Source organism: Cervus elaphus, chromosome X (genome assembly GCF_910594005.1).
Source record: "Cervus elaphus chromosome X, mCerEla1.1, whole genome shotgun sequence".
Classification (NCBI taxonomy): Eukaryota; Metazoa; Chordata; class Mammalia; order Artiodactyla; family Cervidae; genus Cervus; species Cervus elaphus.
This window is the reverse complement of record NC_057848.1, coordinates 133192103-133209357: the sequence shown is the minus strand read 5'-3', so window position 1 is coordinate 133209357 and position 17255 is coordinate 133192103.

Below are 17255 nucleotides of genomic sequence, written 5' to 3'. Positions count from 1 at the left end.
TTAAGCAAACAGGTGTCTCATTTTTTTTTTCTTTTGTGACTGGTTTACTTTAGTTAGCATGTTTGGAGATTCATCCATGTTGTAGAATGTATCAGTACTTCATTCTTTTGAGAGGTGTTTTCACTGACTGTATTTTTGGAGCTTTATTGTTCTCTCTTTTTATTGGAGTACAGTTGATTTAGAGTGTTGTGTTAGTTTTAGGTATACAGCAAAGTGATTCAGTTATACATATACATATAACATTCTTTTTCAGATTCTTTTCCAGTATAGGTTATTACAAGATATTGAATATAGTTCCCTGTGCTATACAGTAGGTCGTTGTTGTTAATCTATTTTATCTATGATACCAGTGTGTATCTAACAGGTGTCTTCTCGGAGGTTGACTTGCAGATGTCGTGCTTCTAGTCTTGAGCCTCCCTGGGTCCAGTCTGCTTGCTTCTCAAGTTAAAACTCACTGCCTTTGCCTCCTTCCTCACCTTATTCTCTTTTTAGATGAAAAAATCAAAGGATTTCAGCAGAACCCAGTTTGTTCCTATGGAAAAGCAGGGGCCCGTTTTGCAAACCCTTTCTGGAGACGTAGCTGAACTTACAAAGCTGTGGTCTGCTGCATACTTTATGAACATCATCATGCTTTCCTGTGTGGCAACTTAGAAACTCGGACTACTAAGAGCAGCCTTATTCCTTTCAGGGTGGTTCTGCCCTTCTTCTAGGGCAATGGCATTCATCAGTGAGGCAGGGCTAGTGATCAGAGGTGGGTGCTGTTACACGAAGCCTCCTGTGTACTCAGCACAGGTCTGCTCCTGGGAAGAGCTCTGAGTCAAGCCTGGGTGATACCACAGTGGTAGCCCTGGAAACAATACTAACATCGCATTTATCAGGGGTGGCTCTCTAAGTGCACTTTCATTTTGACTGCTGCTCTTCTGGGTTCATTCTCTCTGCATATACGTTGTGTGTTAGTTGCTCAGTCTTGTCCGACTCTTTGCGACCCCATGGACTGTAGCCCGCCAGCCTCCTCTGTTCATGAGATTCTCCAGGCAAGAATACTGGAGTGGGTTGCCATTTACCCTTACACTAAACAGCCTTTACCCTCAGGTCTGGTTTCCCTTTGGGGCCAGCATTTTCCCACAGCAATTTCCACTGACTTACACATTCTGGACCTTGTCCCTGGCATCTATGGGCTCCTTTTTACATTTTCTCTGGCCATGGCCACAAACAGTCTTAAAAACTCCCTGCCAGATGCCCTGAGTTCTAATTCTAGCCCCTCGTGGCCAGCTCCACTTGTTTCCTATATACTGAAAGGACAATGGGTTTCCCAACTAAAGATGTATGTCACAGTCTTAACACAGGGCTGCCAACATTTTGTTACCCCTCCCTTTAAGAGTGCTAAATTGCTTCCATCGTGTCCCACTCTTTGCGATCCTATGGACTGTAGCCCACCAGGTTCCTTTGTCCACAGGATTCTCCAAGCAAGAATACTGGAGTGGGTTGCCATTTCCTTCTACAGGGGATCTTCCTGACCCAGAGATCTAATTTGGGTCTCTTTCATCTCCTGCATTAGGAGGCGAATTCTTTACCACTAGCGCCACCTAGGGAACCCCTCCCTTTAAGAGGTGGACCCTTAAAATCCCCTTTCCTTGAACATGGGCCGGCCATAGTGATTTTCTTCTGACGCACAAAACGTGGTGAAAGTGACTCTCTATGACCGCTGATGCAGTATGATAAAGGAAGAGACAGCTTTGGTCTGACTCTCCGTATCTCTTGGGAGTCTCTTGGAACCCAACCTAGGCAACAGGGATAGGACACATTCTGGCTTGGCAGCCCCAGCTGGGGCCCTAGCTGACAAGCAGCATTGTTCTCCAGAAAGGTAAGAAAGGAAGCTTTCAAGAGGACTCCAGCCCCAGTAAGTGACTAAAGCCACATGCTCAAACTCTAAGGGAAAAGTGGCTCATTGAGCACAGTCAGCTCCCCAGACCCACGAGATATATTGATAAATAATTGTTGCTGTTTTAATGCTGTTATAATCACGGTGGTTTGTTAGGCAGTTGTAGACATCCATAATGAGAGGCGAGAAGAACTTGGAGAAAGTTCACAGAGAGCCAGAGGGTGATTTAAAGGTTATGTATAAAACACGATAACATGGTAGGGAGTCTGAGCTTTTTAGTCAACCAAAGGAAAGATCAAGGAGAAATTTTAAAATGTCTTTTAAAAACATAGCAAAGGAGATGAAACCTACTCAATTTCCAGTGAGGACAACAGAAGAGAAAATCAGCTTAAATTGCAGCATGATGATTTTGGGATTGATGTACACAGTGATTTTTGAGTGGAGGGTAAAAAGCCATGAGCGATCATAATTTAATGAATCATGTATTGTCTTTACTGCTCTCCCATCCAGCTAGGTTCCTGCCCCTGCTTCAAATTCACTGTGGTCTCTAAAAAAAAAACTATTAATGCAAAATTTAATAAATATGTATTAAAGGTAAAATGTGTTAATGCTGTGCTGTGTGTGGTCACTTGGTCATGTTCAACTCTTTGTGACCCCATGGACTGTAACCTGCCAGGCTCCTCTGTGGGATTTTCCAGGCAAGAATACTGGAATGGGTTGCCATTTCCTATTCCAATTATGTAGCTTAACAACCATTTATATAGTTCCCAATTCTGTGGGTCAGCTGGATCAGATTTTCTGCTACAGTATCTATGAACTCTGGTCCAAGGCTTTAGTGGAGACAGTTTTGAGATGTCTTGAGCCATGCAAAATGTGAGGTGCTCTGTAGCAACCAGGAATATGGTAGCTCATGAACAGAGAGTCACAAACCCTTGACTAACCCTGCGCCCCCCACCCACCCAGTCCTGAAATACACTTTTGTTCCTTTTTTCCACCCCTTCCACATTTATCCACCCACTGCCACTGTTTGGGCAGGGCAGAGAGCTAGATTTACAAAAAACATCCAGAAGCCTCTTGGAAGAACAAGAGCAGCCCTCCTTCAATGTCTTAAACATAATCACAAAAGCCAAACTCAGAATTTTTTCCCTACTGCTTCTGCGGCAATTTTTTGATGCTGGAGGGCATTTATTCAGCTTTTATTATTTTCTTGTTAAAGAATATTTAATCTTACTGGTGGGTGGGTGTGGGTGGCAATCACATCAGAGGGAAGAGAAAGAAATCCAAGTGTGTTTCTGGGGGAAAAAAATGTATTAACTGTTACATGGTGGTACATTCTTTATAGTTAATATGCAGCTCAGGAAAGAACATAATAGAATAGCTTCCAAACTACTCAAAAAGCAAAATCAACTGCGTAGATCATACCCTTTGTTAATAAATTTAGAGTTGTATTTTCTAGGAAACTAGATTTGTATGCTGGGGAAGTTTTTTTTATTTTAGAATTAACCTGTTGTTTATGAAATGTCCTGGGGCTAGAAGGTAACATTGGCTAAACAATGAGTCAGAGGTTCTCGTGACCTACAGTGTTGAAAGCTCAACATAGGAGGCCCAGGAGAGCTAAGAAAGAGCTTTGCAATGCTCTGTATACAAGCATTCCAACAAGGCCAGAATCTTGGAGAAGACATCTCAATGACATTGCCATTAGCAAAATCACAGTTCAATAAAATCTTGTCAATTTACCTCTATCGTAAGATTTGCTATAATGGAAAAACCCTTTCAGTTTGTCCCAGGAAACAACGCTCTGTGGTATGTTATTTGTTTGTTAAGCTTCAGTTTCCTGACCTGTAAAATGGGAAATAATGATAATGTCAATTTTGTGAGGCTGTTGTGAGAATTGCATGAGGTAACGCTCATAAAATTCTTAGCTGAGTGCCCAGCACCTAATACAAGCTGGCATTTAGAGTAATTATTATTATTACTGCTGGAAGGCAGTATAGTATAGAGAAGAACATGTATTTTGAAATTTGATAGAATTGGATTTAAATCCCACTGTCTTTTTGTTTTTTAAACATAAGTAGTGATGTGTCCTTGGGCATATTACTGTAAAACTATGATAATATTACTTATATGATTGCTATAAGGCTTAACTGAAATTACTTACAAAAAGAATTGAATGTAGTGACTGGCACGTGGAAACTGATGAATGAATGATAGCTTATATTACTCTGTGGACTTTTCATAGTATCTAGAGAGACAAGTTTGGCCTATGCTATACCTATGTGCTTGTGTGCTCAGTTGTGTCCAACTCTTTGTAACCCCATAGACTGAAGCCTGCAAGGCTCCTCTGTCCATGGAATTTTCCTGGCAAGAATATTGGAGTGGTTTGTCATTTCCCTCTCCAAGGGATCTTTCCAACCCAGTGATCTAATCCATGCCGCTTGCATCTCCTGCATTGGCAGGCAGATTCTTTACCACTGGTGCTACCTGGGGAGCCCATGCTATACCTGATACTATGCAAAAATGAACCGTAGTACTTCAGGATTTGCAGTGATTGTAGACTGAGTCCATTCAGTTCCTCATAGAAGATGGGATTAGATGCAAAGGCAATTTATAGGGAGAAATATGTGTGAATGTTAAAAGGGGAAGGGGCAGGAGTAGGCAGGAAGAGCCTTCATACTGTGATGCAGGTCTGACCCCTAAGAAAGGAAAAGGAAGGACAAAGGATGAGATTGGAAGAGCCTCAGACACAGCCTAGCTCTGAAAAAGTCTCAGCCAGGCAGATGGGGAGCCCCAGAGCCAAGACTGTCCATCAGAGAAGTCCTGTGTCAGGCAGAATGGCCCAGCTCTGGTGCCCCAACCTTGTCATCACTGGGTGGGAAATCCTGGGGCACGAGTGGCCTTGGCAGGAATGCTGCAGTGGGTCCTAAAGGCACAGCAGCTAGGGGCTGTCAGTGAATGATGCTCACCCAAGCAGGGTCTCTTCAAGGGAGCCTTTGGGGTACCTCTATGGCCACCCTGACAGGCCAAGTTAAGCTCTACCCCAGTAAGAATTGTCTTGTTCATATTAGTTAGTTCCTGCTCTGGCTTTCATAATAGACCTTCTGTAAGTGTGGAATTCAGTAGAATTTTCTAAGAAATGAAACACTGCCAAGAGTATTTCTGGAGAATGATTGAAGCATTTAATAAAAAAAATATATTTGTTGAAAAACAAATTTCTTAAAAATCAAGTTAACAGTTTCTGTCTGGAAAAGAGCAAGGAAGGTGTCAATTTGTCCTGTCTGATTCCTTCAAAGAAGCTAAGCTATGAGCCTCTTGTACATGTGTAACTGGAAAAAAAATGTGTATTTTTAAGTGACATCTTTTAGTTATGAAGTTTTGATAATTCATTTTGGTTTCTCTTCCTGTCTAATTGCACTACTCAAAGTTATTTAAATTTTCTGTTTTAGAAGGGTGTCAGGAATATAATAATAGAAGTAGATTGAGAGGATATAGCAAATCTGCTTTTAGCTTTTATTTTCTCTGCCATGAAACCATTGCTTTTTCCATGTCTCACCTTTATCTTCCTCTTCATTAGTAACACCAGGGAGGAAAAACTTCCTCTACCCTCTCTATTCGGTGTTTGGAGATTGCAAATTAAACTGACAAGAGACAGATCAGCAAAAGAAAAGGCAGATTTCAATCGTGTACATGGAGTTCACAAAGAAAAGTATAACTCAAAGGGGTGTTTAGAATTTGGGGCTTATATACCATCTTAATAGGGGAAGGGGGAGAGGATGAAGAGCATTAGGGGACAATAAATGACTTTGTGGAGAGATAAGTGGGCCCTTAGGAGAGAGAGATACGATATTTTTGTGACAATGTCTGTTTAGGTGCAGTGTGAAGGCTTTTCATCTCCAGTAATGAGTCAGTCTTTCTTGGTTGTTCCTGGGGAGGAAATTGACAATGCTTGAGTTCTTTTGGGAGAGAACTGCTTTTAGGCAGAGAAGGAATTTCAGGAACTCAAATGCCTTCTGCTCAAAATAATTTTTAAGTCACAGTTATGTATCCTGGACTCTTTTGGCGAAGTGGATGCCAAAATATTGGCTTATCACACAATTGGAGGACCCAGATCAAAGATCGTGTGTAAGATCCAGTAATACTAGTGCTGTTGTCTCAATAGTTCAGTATTTATTCAATAACAATTTAATGGTGGTGGAAAACAGAAGCTAACTGGCATTCACTAATGGCATGGGTCATGGAACCAACTCTTTGAAAATTAAAAAAAAAAATACAACCCCTCCAATCAGAATAGTACCATGATGAGGGAGAGGCACTGAAGTTGAGGGCCAGGGAGGGAAGAAAAAGGATGCAAAATATCTGACAGAAGATTCAGGGCCAAGCAATAATTGACTTGTGGCTGAGTGAACTCACTTTTTGAGAAAAGACAACAGGTGTTAGATATGTGAAACCAATGCAATCATCGCATCACCAGGGAATTGACATTGCTAGTAAATCAGCAACAGGTCTGGATAAATGAAACCTGGGCAGTGCAGGCAGAGGCCATGACCACAGTTGTTATGACCCCTTCTAAAATTTCTACCCTAGCTGAAAATGAGATGAGGGTTAAAACAAAGGTCAGTGTTTATGCTGCAGAATGCATCTTGTGCAATCATTTTAAAGTTTTTGATTAAAAACAATACGGGATTTCATTGTTATTGATGATGTTGGTTTAAAGTTGGGCATCTCTGAGAGGCAAGGGCAACAGGGTTATATAAGGTGGGAGTTTGTTGGCATGACTTTGCTTGTGACCAGAGTGATGTAGGACTAAATAGTTTACTCAAACTTGTGTTAAGTGTATGAAGGTCTACTGAAAGTGGGCAGGTACTTGACACTTTTGACTGAGGAACACTTCTATACTACCTGGGAAACTGATTCTCTTTGAGTGGGCTCACTCAATTAGTGAGCTTACACTTAATAATATTTATTGTATTATTGCTTACAGTGACCGAAAAAAGCCTATAAACAATCCAAATACACATCCATAGGAGAATTATCAAATAAATTGTAATATTTCATACTACACAGCTATTAAAAATGAATTTGATCAATACCTATTGGCTTTTAGAGATATCCATGAGGAAAAGAAAACACATTAAAAGTATTTTAACAATCTCACCTGAGAGACTTTAAAACTTTTTTTGCTTATGATATGAACTATATATGAATCCACCTTAATAACGAATAGCAAATTTATTAAATTCTAGTTCTTTGAATTTAGCTGGTAGATAGATGAATTCCATACCTGGAGCTTGGTCCACTTTTCTGTGCTTCAACATAGCAAAAATAATCCTGAGAATATGATGATTATAATATTAGAAGTACCATTTATTAAAATTTTAAGAGGTAAGAAGATTTAAGGAGGTAAAGGGTGGAGGAATAAATGTGTTAAATTATATACTTGGGGTAAGGTTCTTTAAAAAATGTTTCTATTGAGAGAAGGAAAGACTAGACACTACACACTACTGTTAGAGATAGAGACAGAGGAACAAAAGTAGTCAATGTAAAAGGCCTAGAATTGCATATGCAACCACATTTCTGTACAGAGCGTTGCAGTTTTAAAAGACATTTTTACATCCAGTTCCTCACTTGTCAGAGAGCTGGATGTATGACTGCCATTTCACAGAAAAAATAAAAATAGAACTAGATTAGTTCTGCCTAAGTTCTGTCTCTGAGTGCTAGCTAAATTGGATAATTGATAAAATCTCGATGTGGAGCTGGTGAAGAGAAAATTAAGGTTTCCTTCATTGGAGTTTGGAATTGAGATAGTCTTCAGCGTAAATAAATGCACGAACTGCTCTACGGATGATGCTCTCAGCATTCCTGAATCTTCCACAGGCTCTAGAAGATTGGAAGCAGAATGAGAATGGAGTAGAAGGGACACCATCAGGGTAGTGATACCTGTTAAGTGGGAAGAGCAGAGAACCTGGGGTAAGCCGGGGCAGGGGGCGTGGTGGGGGCAGTCAGAGAGGAACTCAGGGGATGATTGTGCTGATCCTGGGTACAGAACTTCGGCTGGTAAGGGTGGACCAGTTAATTAAGACCAACCCTACCGAGTCTGAGGGAGAATGGATACATGTATGTGTATGGCTGAGTCCTTATTACAGCATTGTTAATTAGTTCTGACAGTGAAAATCTCTCAGTTGTGTCCGACTCTTTGCGATCCCATCGACTATACAGTCCATGGAATTCTCCAGGCCAGAATACAGGAGTGGGTAGCCTTTCCCTTCTCCAGGGGATCTTCCCAACCCAGGGATCAAACCCAGGTCTCCCACATTGTAGGCCGATTCTTTACCAGCTGAGTCACAAGGGAAGAATACTGGAGTGGGTAGCCTTTCCCTTCTCCAGGGGATCTTCCCAACCAAGGAATCAAACCCGGGTCTCCTGCATTGCAGGCAGATTCTTTACCAACTGACCTATGAGGGAAGCCCTAGTTAGTTCTACCCCAATGTAAAGTAAAAAGTTTTTATAAAAAAAGACCAACCCTCCTCCTGAAGACAACTAAAAAAAAGAAGCTGGGATTATATATAGATACATAATAACTAATATACTATATAATAAAATATATTATTTATACATATATATATATAATATATATTATTACTGTGCTGTGCTTAGTCACTCAGTCGTGTCTGATTCTTTGTGATCCAATGGACTGCAGCTCACCAGGCTCCTCTGTCCATGGGATTCTCCAGGCAAGAATGCTGGAGTGGGTTGCCGTGCCCTCCTCCAGGGTATCTTCCCCACCCAGAGATCAAACTCAGGTCTCCCACATTGCAGGTGGATTCTTTTCTGACAGAGCCACCACAGAAGCCCATGTTATTACTAATACAAGAGAATAATGATATATAGTTATTAATATAATCATTAATATTGTTATTAATTATAGTTATCAATATTGTTGTTAACAATATATAGTTATTAATATATTACATTATATTGCAAATTATTCTGCAAAGTGCCAGTTCAGATAGCTAAAATAGAGTCAAGAATTACTAGACCAAGGTCAATAGGGAAGAAGATGGATACCCTGTACATCCTACAGATATAAAATATGCTAGAAACCATTATAAACAACTTTATGCAAATAAATTTTTAAAATTTATATTAACCACCCACATTTATAGAAAGATACAACTGGGCTTCCCAGGTGGCTCAGTGGTAAAGAATATGCCTGCCAGTGCAGGAGATGCAGGAAACGTAGGTTTGGTCCCTGGGTCAGGAAGATCCCCTGGAGAAGGAAATGGCACCCCACTACAGTATGCTTGCCTGGAAAATTCCATGGACAGAGGAGCCTGGTGGACTGCAGTCCATGGGATCACAAAAGAGTCAGACACGACTTAGTGACTAACAACAGCAATTTTATAAGCCAGCACAAGAATAGAAAATCTGAATAATAATTTTAAAAAATGGAATTTAGAAGACTTTCTACAAAGAAAATTTCCAAATGATTTCACTAGTAAATTCCGCCAAATGTTTACGGAAAATAAAATGCCTATCTGTCAAAACCTTATCAAATATAGGGGAAAAAAATGGAACATATTCCAACTCACTTTATGAGACCAGTATAACAAAGCTAATAAAAATCTAAAAAGGATATCATAAGAAATAAAACTTCAGGGCAATGTCACTTGAGAACATGTTGCAATATACAAATAATCTAATAATCATTCAAATTCAGCAATATATAAAATATATAATACCTCTGTGTCAAGTTGGGTTCAAGAAAGGCAAGGTTGGTTTCATACTGAAAATTAATCAGTGTAATTCTGGCAATAACAGGATTAAGGACAAAAGTCATATGATCATCTCCATAAGATGGTGAAATAATTGATAAGAGTCTATGTCCATCTATGGAAGTAAAATCTCTGATAAGCAAACTAGCAATAGACTTTCTGAAACTAATAAATTTATCTACAGAAAAAAGTCTACCATGAGTACTATTCTTTTCTTTTTATTGGATTACAATTGCTTTACAATATTGTGTTAGTTTCTGCTGTACCACAAAATGAATCAGTAACACATATACATATATCCCCTGTCTCTTGAATCTCCCTTCTATCTTCCACCATCCCACCACTCTCAGTCATCACAGAGCAGCAAGCTGAGCACAAGTACTATTCTTAACCATGAAATGGTGAAAGCTTTTACTTTAAAAAATTAATTTATTTATTTTAATTGGAGGATAATTTCTTTACAATATTATGGTGGTTGAAAACTTTTACTTTGTGACTGAAAACCAGATAACGTTGCCTGTCATCACCCCTTCTATTCATCATTGTACTAGAGGTTTGACAGTGCAATAGGTGGTTTAAAAAAATATCTCAGAACTAACATAGAGAAAAAGAAAAATAACAGAACTCTGAAGTTTGCTTGGTTCCACTTTATTTTGAAAAGGGTGTGGCTAAGACTATTCTGTTCTCATTTTGGTATATGGTTCTATTACCCTTTATGTCTCCTGAGGTTAGCTCTATGTAAGTAAAATAGATCATTTAGGGAAAATATAAAAATACAGTTAATAGCAATTTGAATTGACTTCTGACGGGAGAAGACATTTGGGATCAGCCTTTCTCTAGGCAGATGGAGCTTTATGAGGCCTATTGAGAACTCATACTTGCACCCTATTCAGGACAATATTTCTGGAAGAACTTATTTTGATTTTACTATGGTTGAGAATGACGAGGTGGAGTACTGAAAGAATACTATTTTGGAAGACATTTTCTCTAGAGCTATTTTTTTTTTTTTTAAGTTAGAATGAAATTGCCGGGTACCAACATATGTTTGGGGACCTGGGGACTGACTGATCAGTCTTGTGACTCATCTACTCTTCAAGAAAATGATATGTATCTGGCTAGTACACACTGTGAAAGTGCCTAAGCCTGATGCTCATGAATGAGTAAGCTTAGCTTCGACAACTGGGATGATAATAAAACTATTTATTTTTAAATTGGCAATTACTAGACGAGTTCAAGCAGCAGGAATGATCATGCTAGAATTGATAAGGGTCTTTGTTTGATAGATTGACAGACCCTGCAGATATAAAAGAAACAATAGACGTAATCTACACAGACATCAGTGCAGTGTTGATTATACTAAAGTGATATCCTCCTCCAAAAGACAGGAAGATTTATCTGCTATTCTTAGATACCTACTAGGATGTTAATAGGAAGTAAAGGGCCATCACGGTAGTCAGTGTATACATGAAAAACCTAAAATAAATTGTGATTTGTTGAAGTCAGCTTGACTATACTTAAGAATGGGTTTATAGGTCCCTAAATGAATTTAGGATGTTTCCATAGATGGCATTAGTGTCATTTTCTTTTGAGTTTGACTTAAGTGGGTTGGGAAGATCCCCTGGTGAAGGGAATGGCAATCCACTCCAGTAGTCTTGCCTGGATAATTTCATGGACAGAGGAGCCTGGCAGACTACAGTCCATGGGGTCTCAAAGAGTCAGACATGACTGAGCTACTAACACTTTCACTTTTTCTTTCAAGTGGTCACAACTAACTGTGACAAATTTTTCCCACTGACTTGGCTGTTATTGAGCTGTGTGTATGCAATGCCAAAACCACAGAGCACTTTTTAAGCTTAGCCAAAGTCAGTGATTGACTCATATTGCCTGTAAGATAGTCATATCTAATGGTCTTCCATAGACTGAAGTGCCAATATTTGAATTCATCTTACTTCTCACAAACACATAAAATGTGAGTAGGAGCAACACACCACTGAGAAGATGTTAGCAGAGCCATATGCTGCCCGTTACTAGCAATTATGGAATGCTTTAAAATAGGAGAGGTATTCACGTATTGAGGTTATTATTTTTAGATGTTTATCTCCTTTGAGGCAGCCAGCTGAACCGAATCTTCTGGAGACTTGGTTTTGCAATGTGATTTCAGGATCCTAGAATGAGCACTGCTCCCAGATGACACTTTCCCCTAGTCTCTGTGTAAAGTTGCTTAGATTGTGCACGGTATAGTGTTCCCATATCTACGGAGGCATTGTGGACATTGACAGAATTAATGGATGCTGAAGCTGAAGTTCCAATACTTTGACCACCTGATGCGAATAGCCTACTCATTGGAGAAGACCCTGATGCTGGACAGATTGAGGGCAGGAGGAGAAGGGGGCAACAGAGGATGAGACAGTTGGATGGCATCACTGATTCCATGGACATGAACTTGGGCCAACACCAGGAGATGGTGAGGAACAGGGAAGCCTGGCATGCTGCAGTCCATGGGGTCACAAAGAGTCAGACACGACTTGGCGACTGAACAACACCACCACAGAATTAACTTATGTGGGAGCCCTGCAGGGAGTGTAGACATTTCAAGGCTCTTGGTTGAGTCCTGGAGTACACAGTCACACCTCCCCTGACTGTACTTTGAGTGTCTGGATTCCCTCAGTAAGCAGTTCCCTTACTCTGCACTTGTCACACTCAGCTCATCTGGAGCTGGGACCTGTGTAGCCTGTGGAGCTTGTGTGTTGGGCAGGGTAGAAGTGTGCAGTGATGGAGGGCTGCAGTGTATCTGGGCACAAGCAGCTGCTGCTTTCAGACCTGAAAAGATCTTCGGGCTCACATGGGGTGCATTTGAATAGGCCTGGTCAAATTGTAGTGAGATGCATGTGTTCTAGCCAGCCACTTACAAAGTCATTTAAGTTACAACCTCAGTGGATATTATTGCTTTAGCCCTAGAGATAGGGCTTTCCTATGTTCCTGTTTCCTGTGTTCCTCTTCTGTCCCTTTCTGTTTTTTTCACATAGGCCACTGCTGGGGTCACTGTGGTAGCCTGTAAAAGTAACCACCTGAGGTATGCATGCATGCTAAGTCGCTTCAGTTGTGTCCAACTCTGTGCGACCCCATGGACTGTAGCCTGTCAGGCTCCTCTGTCCATGGGGATTCTCCAGGCAGGAATACTGGAGTGGGTTGCCGTGCCATCCTCCAGGGGATCTTCCTGACTCAGGGATTGAACCCACACCTGTTATGTCTCCTGCATTGGCAGGTGGGTTCTTTACCATTAGTGCCACAGGGAAGCCCCCCTCCCCGAGGTAAATGTACTTTCTAATCCCAAGAATGTGTGAATATTACTTATTAGGCAAAAGATGTGATTAAGGTTCTTAAGATGTGAAGTTTATCTTGGCTTATTCTGGTGGGCCTATATGCAATCACATGTGTTCTTAGAAGAGAGAGGCAGAGGAAGTTTTGAGGCAGATACAATCCTCTATGTAGCTGCAAGGGTCAACAGCTGGTTGCTGTCTATATTTGCTGAGATTGTGTATTACTATATGTATTAGTTTTCTGTTGCTGCAAGTCAAATGATCACAAACTTTGTTACTTACAACAACACATGTTTATTCTCACAGTTTCTGTGGATCAGGACTCTGGGCATGGTGTAGCTGGGTCCTCAGACTGCAATCCAGGTATATGTCCAGAGCTGGGTTCTCATCTGGAGGTTCTAGTGGCAGTGGATCTGCTACCAGGCTCTGGGGGTCATTGGCCGGATTCACTTCCTCATGGCTATAAGGCCAAGGGCTCCAGCTTTGTGCTGGTTATTGGCTGGAGGCCATGCTCAGCTTCTTGAAGCTTCCAATAGCTCCTTTGTGTCCCTCTCCAATAGTCCTCTTGCCACATGGCAGCTTGCTTCTCAAAAGCCAACAAGGGAGAAAGATAGCACGTTTGCTTGCAAGATGGAGTCATGTCATGTAATGGAATTTGGGAGTGGCACCCCATCACTTTGCTATATTCTATTGGTTAGAGGCAAGTCATGGGCCCCACCTACACTCAGGCTGAGGGAACCATACAAAGGTGTGAACTCCAGGAGGTAGAGATCATAAGGTCATTTAGAGTTCGCCTGCTACAATGTAGTCCTTTATTAAGGCATTATTGAGAAAGCAAAGCCTTCTTCTAATTCACACAAAGGGCTCGCCCAGGTTGGTAGCAGCTCTTTCCCCCTCTCTTTTTTCCTCTTTATATTTTCCTGGCTAAAGTAGTGCTAAAATGTAAGCCAAGTGATAGATGTGTATTTATGAAGTGACAGAAAGTGACTAAAATCTGCAAGAATGTAATCATAGTGCAGTTTTATAAGAGTTCCATCTTGATAACATTTATTAGAATGTGCCTGGTTTTGGAAAAGAGAAATTTCAATAAATAAACCACCACAATTGAAAATATCTCTTGGCTCAAATTCTTCTTTTGATCAGACAAAATATCTCCCACACAGGTTCTATAAATATGCTTTTGTTAAAAGTTGTGTGTTTATCTTAGTGAATTTAGAAGGCATTTACTTTCTAATGAGGTTACTCATTAGTGTTGATTCAGTTTCTTTAGGTCCCTCTAATTGGACAGTATTATGAGCTATAGTGCATTGAATGGGCAATTCTTGAAAACAAATTTCTCCTTCTTCAAAACCTTCTCTGCTCCCATTGGTCCAGAAAGGGATTAAGCCTGAGTGATCACTCACCTTGAGGGCTTCCCAGCTGGCACTAGTGGTAAAGAATCCACCTGCCAATGCAGGAGATGCAAGAGACCTGGGATTGGTCCCTGGCTTAGGAAGCTCCCCTGAAGGAGGGCATGGCAACCCACTCTGGTATTCTTCAGCCTGGAGAATTCCATGGACAGAGGAGCCTGGTGGGCTACAGTCCCTGGGGTCACAAAGAGTCAGACACAACTGAGCTTAGCACCGAAGCACCACTCACCTCGACTGTTGCCACAGATTCCTGACGTCTCCTTATTCTTGCCTATGCTTCTCTGATTTATGTTTCTCCTTAGCCTGAAGGCTTTTTGTAGTTCTTCATTCCCTTCATCTTAAATTCTGTGCCCTTTTGCCTATCTTCAAGGCCTTGCATGGTTCTCCTGCTAGCCCATCTAGCCTCATGGTACATTCCTCCAGACCCTTCTCCAGTAACCAGGGCAGTCATATTGAATGAAGAAACCATGGTCCCATGTGCCATAGGCTTTACATCTTTTGTTCCTTCAACTTCAAATGCAGTCTTCCCTTTCTTCAACTCATAAACTCCAACTTATTTCTTTAGTGTTTTGTTTTGCTTTTGGTTATTTATTTATTAACTTATGTTGTGAAGCATTTAACCATAAAGAGAAACAGAGACAGTAACATAATAAACAAGGATGTCTCCACCATCTGCTTTTAAAATATTGATATTTTGCCATATTTACCTCAGATGCATGTTTTTCTCAGTTTTTATGAACATTTTCAGACATATAGAAAGGTACAAGAATAATACAAAGAACTCCCATATATTTGTGTGTGTGTGTGTGTGTGTGTGTGTGTGTGTGTGTGTGTATGTGTTCAGTCATGTCTGACTCTGCGATCCCTTGGACAGTAGCCTGTCAGGCTCCTCTGTCCACGGGATTCTCCAAGTAAGAATACTGAAGTGGGTTGCATTCCCCTCTCCAGGAGATCTCCCCGACCCAGAAATCGAACCCAGGTCTCTAAAATTGTAGGCAAATTCTTTACCAGCTGAGCTACCAGGGAAGCCCCCTAGAGTATATTTAATACTGAGTTAAAACAATTGTTAATGTTTTATCATATTATTCTCTCACTCTCATTTCTTCCATTACCACCTCTTTCTCAACACACACACACACACACACACACACAAACAAGAAATATTTAAACTTAAGTTGCAGGCATCATCATGACAATTTATCCCTAAATACTTCCACATACATTTCCTAAGAATAAGGTCAACTCCTATACACCCTCCACATCATTATTGCAACTAGGAAAATAAATGGTTCCCTTACTTCATGTAATGCTCTGCCCATTTAAAAATGGCAATTTTCCCCCAAATGTTCTTTTTATAACAATTTTTATACACAATAGCTAATCAAGTTTCACTCAATACATTTGGTTTGGTTCCCTCAAACTCTTAGCCTAGAATAGTCATCCCTACAACTTATTCTTATGATATTGGCTTTTTAAAGTGATCAGGACAGTTGACTAGAGGCATATCTCATAATCTGGATTTCTCAGAATTTTTCCTCGTGTTTCCATTTAACATCTACCTTTAATATGTATCCTGAAAACTGAAAGTTTTCTTCTTTCCCATCACCCTTTTACATAATGATTTTAATGTACATTGATGCCTGGATCAATGATATCATTTGTGGTTATAGAATGATAATTTTCTAATTCTGTCAGTTAAATTTATTAGTTGCCATTCTGCTGTGAAGAAGAACATTCACTCAACTGGGAATAAATTTCAGTTCCTCATCTAGGGTGATTACTTCATTTTTTCTCTTTAACTAGCAATTTTCAGAATAAATCATCTCTAGTAATGGCAGATGAGTTCATTTTCCCTTTTTTAATTTTGAGAATAATAGGCTAATTATGGGTTTTCCCAGAAACAGACTGTGAGATAAAACTCAAGTACAGGTAGCTACTTGCAAGGTGATTCCAAAACCACTGGCAGAGGGGTAAGAACATGAGACTGAGACAGGGAGAGGAGTAAAATAATCAGGGAGTGTTACTTAGTTATTTTGTTGTTGTTGTTTGGTTGCTAAAGTCGTGTCTGAATCTTTTGCCACCTCATGGACTATAACCCGCCAGGCTCCTCTGTCCATGGGATTTCCCAGGCAAGAGTACTGGAGTGGGTTGCCATTTCTTTCTCTGGGGTACTTAGCTGTTTACCACTGCAATTAACCACTGCAATTAATTAATTATTCCTACTTGCAGAACTCAGAGAGCTAGTGTAGTATATGTGTCTCAGAGTTATCTCATTTGAGGGGTATTTATCCATCATCTTCTGTCAGTCATTCTTTGAAGACTGCTACTAGGGAACATTAATTCCCTGACATCATCATCCAAAAGGGCTTCAACATTCAGAAAAAGCCTCCAGGCAAAGAAATACAGGTGCTGACAGTCGGAAGTCCACTAACTAAGGGGTAGCAGTAGGACACCATCACTTAAGGTTAAGATATTTGATGCTTAAAGTCTCTCAAAATTGACCAATGGGAAAGTTTAAAAAAAAAGTGTAGTTGATTTATAATATTATCTTATTTCAGGTTTACAGTGAAATGATCCAGTCAATACACATATTATTTTTGTAAGATTATTTTCCATTATAGGTTATTATAAGATAGTGAATATTATTATTTGTGTTATACAGTATATCCTGTTGCTTATCTGTTTTCTATATAGTAGTGTGTATATATTAATCCCATACTCCTAATTTATCCCTCCTCTCCCTATCCTCTTTGGTGACCATACATTTGTTTGCTATGTGTGTGAGTCTATTTCTGTTTCTTTCTTTCTTTCTTTTTTATTACTATGCTGGGCTTTTACTGCTGCATGTGAGCTTTCTCTAGTTGCAGTGATGGAG